Raw genomic sequence first — 5,533 nt, 5'->3', positions numbered from 1 at the left:
CCAATAACCCCATCATTCATGTGCTATGTGCTCATGTGCTCAAACAGTCAAACAATTAGCCAATAATCAATAAGCCCAAGGTTATACTCCAATTGATAAAGAAAAATTTATGGCCTGTCTGGAGGAAGGGGTGATTAGTGTATGTTTTCTCTCAGGCGATGAGTAACCTAGATACGATCTTCAAGGTTCCTCTGTCTGGAGGGGTCTTATCCTTCTGTTGTTGTTTTCATAGGCACTAAACACAGAGTTCAGAGTTCAGATTCCATTGGAAAGGTGGCCGAGCATGATCAGCATGAACAGGCCTAAGATGGAGTCCAGGCCCTATGAATTCCTTCTTCATTCCCCCCTCTTGCTGGTCTTAACTCATATTATGAACATCATTCATAGGGATATGTTGCACCCTGGCTCTCCGACTGCCAGTTTGGGAGAATGACATCAACCTTCAGGTTACAAAGTTCATAATACATTATAAAATTCAGGGTCCACAAAGCAGAACTATCAAGGCAACTATAACAGTGGTAAATATAGTTTTCCACCAATTACCTTTCACCCAAGATAGGACCGAAGTCCAGCAAGGAATGTTTTCATTTGACGTTGCTTTTACTTGGTTTTTCGTGTCATCTAAAGCAGTCGATACATTGCCAGATAAGTCAGGAATGTATGCACAACATTCAACCTTAATTATAGCACAGGTCCCTCCTTGAGCAGCTGTGAGTATGTCCACAGCCATGCTATTACGAATTACCGCTTTTCTCATTTGGGTTTGCTCTTCATTTAAGGCTTGGATGGCTTTTGTTCTATCTAGGAGGGCCTGTTTTGTGAAATTAGTCCAGGCCTCTACTTTAATCATGATATCTGTTGTCCCTATAGAGGATACGAATAAGCAGCAATATACTCATATCACTGAAACACAGATCTTGTCCACGTAGCATGTAAACAAGGTAGATTTACCGGGGCTACCAGGGTAGATTTACAAGTAGGTTAGGCTTTTGTTACACTGGCATTTATATCAAATGTAACCCCATGACCCGAGTCTATTGACTGTAGGTCTTACACCAAGAGAGCAAGGATTGGCAAGAGAGAGCAAAGTCTCTTTTTGTCATCCCAGAAAAGAGCAGAGTGGTTTAAAATCTCCTTGGCAGAGCAGAGACACCCACCAAGGAAGTCCGTCCATCACTGATAGAGTCATAGCCCTACCTACCCAGCAGCAGGAAGTGCTGTGGAAGTCTGCATAGGAACGTGCCCATGAGATGAAAACATTGTCCTGGGTTGAAACGGAAGTTAAATTCAAAATCACGTTGATGAGGCCAAGCAGCAGGAGCTGATTGTGCCGCTTCATCCTGAAGGGGCTCGTCCAGGATCTTCTTTTCCTCCTTCTTAAGGATGGTCTTAGTCTCTCAAGGGTCAGCGGGGTCCCTCTGTGCAGTCCACTCAGTGTTTTTTGGGTCTGTGTGGTATGTTCTCTTCACCCTCGTATGATGGATCCAAGGGACAATACCTGCAACTTTAACTGCAGAAGGGGTAGTTAGAATAACATAAGGGCCCTTTCACCAGGGGGCTAGCAAATCATGTTTCCAATCTTTGACCCATACTTGGTCACCCAGCATAAACTCATGAATCTCTTCTCCGAGGGGGAACGGCACCCTTTCTTGTACAAACTTGGTTACCTGATTTATTACCTTACCCAGTTCCATCTGCGGTGAAATCCTATTCCCCCTTACCTGAGGCAAATTTGTTGACACCTGTTTTATTATGGGAGGGGGCCTCCCATTCACAATTTCGTGTGGAGAACAGCCTTGGGACTGTGGGGTCATCCTGAGTCTGAGCAGAGCCGTCGGAAGCAAGTCCACCCAGGAGCAGTCAGTCTCTATGATCCACTTGGAGAGTCTCTTTAATGTCCGGTTGGTTCATTCCACCATCTGAGAACTCTGGCCTATATGCAGTGTGCAGTTTCCATTTGATGTCTTAAGTTTTGCTTACTTGTTGTACTAGATCAGCTACAAAAGCCGGGTCATTGTCTGAACCAATGCTGGTAAGAAGTCCAAATCTGGGAACTATTTCCCTAAGCAGGCACTGGGCTACTTCTGATTGCTCTTTCAGTCCAGGTAGAAAAAGCTTCTACCCATTCTGAGAACGTACATACCATGATCAGCAGGTAACGGTAGTGTTGGTGAGGTTTCATTTTAGTGAAGTCCACTTCCAGGTGTTCAAAGGGCAGCATGCCTTTCGGCTGAATACCTGGAGGTTTTTGTCTGAATACCCAAGAGGCAGCATTAACCTGTGAGCAGGCAGCATGGCCTAGGTGGGTCGCTTGGTGTGTTTGGCTTACCAGAGTGTGTGCCAGCTCCTCCAGTACCAATAATTTGCCACTTGGCAATACCCACCATCCCTTTTCAGTCTTGATGGCCCCTTCCGCTTTGGCTAACCTGACAGCCGTTGTCCTTGTTTTATCAGGCTGGTGCCATCAGTATACAGGACCCAACTAGGGTCCGGACCCTTGTGTCCTTCTTTAAAACAAACCCCAGATACCTTACCTCCTCCTTGCAGATCTGTGCCTTCTACTTTGACACCCGGTAACCTGCTTCCATCCGCAGCTGGAGAGTGCTTTTGTCCCTTTCCAGCATTTTTCCTTGGTCTCGGGGGCCAGCAGCAGGTCATCCCCATAGTGTAGGAGCCAACATCCATACTCTTCTGGATGGAATGAGTCCAGGCCAGAAGCCACGGCTTCCCCAAAGATGGCTGGAGAGTTCTAAAACCCTTGTGGGGGAGTCCAGATGAGTTGTTGCTTGGTGCCCCCAACTGGATCTTCCCATTCAAAGGCAAAGATGGGCTGCGACGCTGGGGTGAGGCGTACGCAGAAGAAGGCATCCTTGAGATCTAGGCGAGTATAAACTTTAGTCCTAGGCGGGAGGAGGCTAAGTAAGATATAGGGGTTTGGAACAGTGGGGTGTAAAGTCACAGTAGCCTGGTTGACTAGCCTGAGATCCTGTACAGGCCTATAGTCCTGTCCTCCTTCCTTTTTGACTGATAGGATCGGTGTATTCCAAGCCGACTGGCACTCTACTAGAATGCCCGCTTGTTTCAACCTATTGATGTGGGGCCGTATGCTGGCCCAGGCCTCTATCGGTAGCCGGTACTGGACCTTATTATCGCTGGAGCTCGATGTTTAGCCATCCTGCGGGGAGAGGGTGGTTGTCTTCCGCCCAGACCTCAGGGAATAATTGAGTTAGCTCTCTCTCATTCTCTTCCGGCCCACCTGGTTCTGCCTTCGTAGGCTCATGCAACCTCCACGCATCTTGGGGGGGTCTTGAGAGAGAGAGCAAATAAGTCATAGTGCCCATCTGGAAGGTAGGCCTCTCCTCAGGGGAGAAAGTCACTTGTGCTCCTAGTTTGGAGAGCAAGTCTCTTCCCAACAGGGGTACTGGACACTCAGGAATGTAGAGGAATTCATGAATCACTTGGTGCCCCCCCATCTGACATTTTCTGGGCTGGCAAAACGATTTAATCATGTCTTCTCCCGATACCCCAGTTACAGCGGTAGTCTTTTTGGACAGTGGTGCCACAGGTTTTGTTACTACCGACAGTTCTGCTCCTGTATCCACCATGAAGTCACTGTTTTGGTCCCCCGCTTCTAAGGTTACCATGGGTTCTTGGGGACCTGATATCTCGGAGCTCAGGCAGCCCTATTTAATTTCCAAGCCAGCAAGCCCCACAACTGCGGGAGCTTCCTCTTCCTTCCTTACCTTAGGGCATTCATTCTTCCAGTGGCCAAAAGCTTGGCACCGGGTACGCTGGTTTGGCTGTAACAGGGCCCAGGGCCTCCGCTGGGACTGGTTGAAGGACTGTCCTGTCCCTGGGGCAGAGGACGTTTTCAGGAGGGCCCGAGATAGGCTTTCCCAGAGCAGCAGTTAGCACTGCAAATCTCTTGTCTGTTCTCTTTCATTCCCTCCAGCTCTCTGGCAGAGAGCAGTTTCTGCTTAATTCCAACGTCTCCCTCCCCTTCTTGTCAGTACTCACCGGGAGAGGCTCATACAGCTTGGGCGGTTTGGCTGGAGCTGGATCCTGGAAGTGTTGGCCAGAGGCTTCTGTCACCGGGATCGGGGCCGCCCGAGGTGGCTCTATGACCCCGGGGAGGGCTGGCAGAGGAGCAGCGGCTGTTGCAGGACTTCACCTGGCCCTGGATGGGGCAGTAAGGCGGCCTCCGGTTCTGGTGGAGCATGAGGGAGGAGCGTCATTATCCATTATGGGGGAGGGGTCAGGTCGACCCGTCCAAATCCTGTAGAATTTCCTTTTTTATCATCAGTCATTTTTTGTGCCATTAATATTTTTCCCTTTCCCTTCTGGATACAGAAGCTTGTCCAAGTAGGAGGGTCTTGAGCTAACCCTAGCCATGAGTCAGTATATGGATATTGATCCAGGTGTCCTGGCTCTCCTCTGAATAGACTGCTTCCACTATTTTTAAGTTCATGGTGTCCTCTGGTGGCCATCCTACTCCCATATGGGGCCATTCGACCTCACAGAGTATGTGGAGGTGGTTAGGCTTCATCTTCACCCCATAGTCCCCTCCAAATCCCTTCTTTAAACTTTTAACCCTGCACTCTAATACAGTTGCCTTAGATTCACTTCCCCCCACCTTGCTTACCTTCTCGGACCTTCTTCTATTTTTCCTTTTCATTCTGTCTATGAAGTTCTCAGTACCCTATGTACTTCCGATGTTTCCACTCAATGACACTTAAATTGCCGTTCTGCCTCCTTCCTAATTGGGGTGAGAAGAGCCTTACCTGCCAGATCCCAGAGGGAGAAGGGGGATCGGCATACCTCCACCTGCTGGTCAGCACAGCCGAACCAGAAACCACACGGTCCAGGACTGTTTCTCCCTTAAAGTCCGTTCTGCCTTGGTGCGCTTGATCAGGTGCGGATGAAAATACAGATGGGTTAAATATCCCATGTCCCAGGCCATCTCCGGGACAGCCAATTCATACTCACTTATGTATCCCCTTCCTTCTGGCCTAACAATTCCGAGGGGGTCAAGAATTTCACAGCAGTCGGGACACCTCCTGGGGGAGGGCAGAATACGAGCATACAAGGACCAGTTTCCTATCCTAAAATCCCCTGGCAATCGCTTGGTAATAATTTTCCCTGAGACAGCGTGGACACACCTCCTAAATGACGTTCACAAATTTCCCTCCTAAACCATAGCATGCTCCTCGACCTGTGTACCAAGCAATCGCCGCCTGCCTATTCCAGGCCCCTGTGGGTCCATGCTCCTTCTAGTCCCTCCCAGGGGGGTGATCAGGCCCCCTTTTCCACCCTGCCAGGTGGGTTCCTCCCCACCTGAGCGCTCAGTTCCCTTGCTGCCGTTCACTACCTGCCAAAGTGAAGAAACCGGACGTTGAAAGGCTGAATTCTTCCAGAGGGGTGAGGTGCCTTCCCCCCTCTAGGAGATTCAAGCCACAAAGCCTTGGGGTGGCCTCAAATGAGACCTGTCTCCTCAAAGTGAGGAGTTTCCCGGCCAATGCACCAAATGTAGCCA

At 49.4% G+C, this 5,533-nt stretch overlaps 1 pseudogene; it reads right to left on the bottom strand.

Moving 5' to 3' along the window:
• Positions 1–358: 358 nt before the first annotated feature.
• Positions 359–2,868, bottom strand: LOC138089954 (endogenous retrovirus group S71 member 1 Env polyprotein-like; annotated as a pseudogene).
• Between the last annotated feature and the right edge of the window lie 2,665 nt (positions 2,869–5,533).

The sequence above is a fragment of the Capricornis sumatraensis genome, chromosome 13 (genome assembly GCF_032405125.1).
Source record: "Capricornis sumatraensis isolate serow.1 chromosome 13, serow.2, whole genome shotgun sequence".
In the NCBI taxonomy this organism is placed as follows: domain Eukaryota; kingdom Metazoa; phylum Chordata; class Mammalia; order Artiodactyla; family Bovidae; genus Capricornis; species Capricornis sumatraensis.
This window is presented reverse-complemented; position numbering and strand designations above follow the sequence as displayed.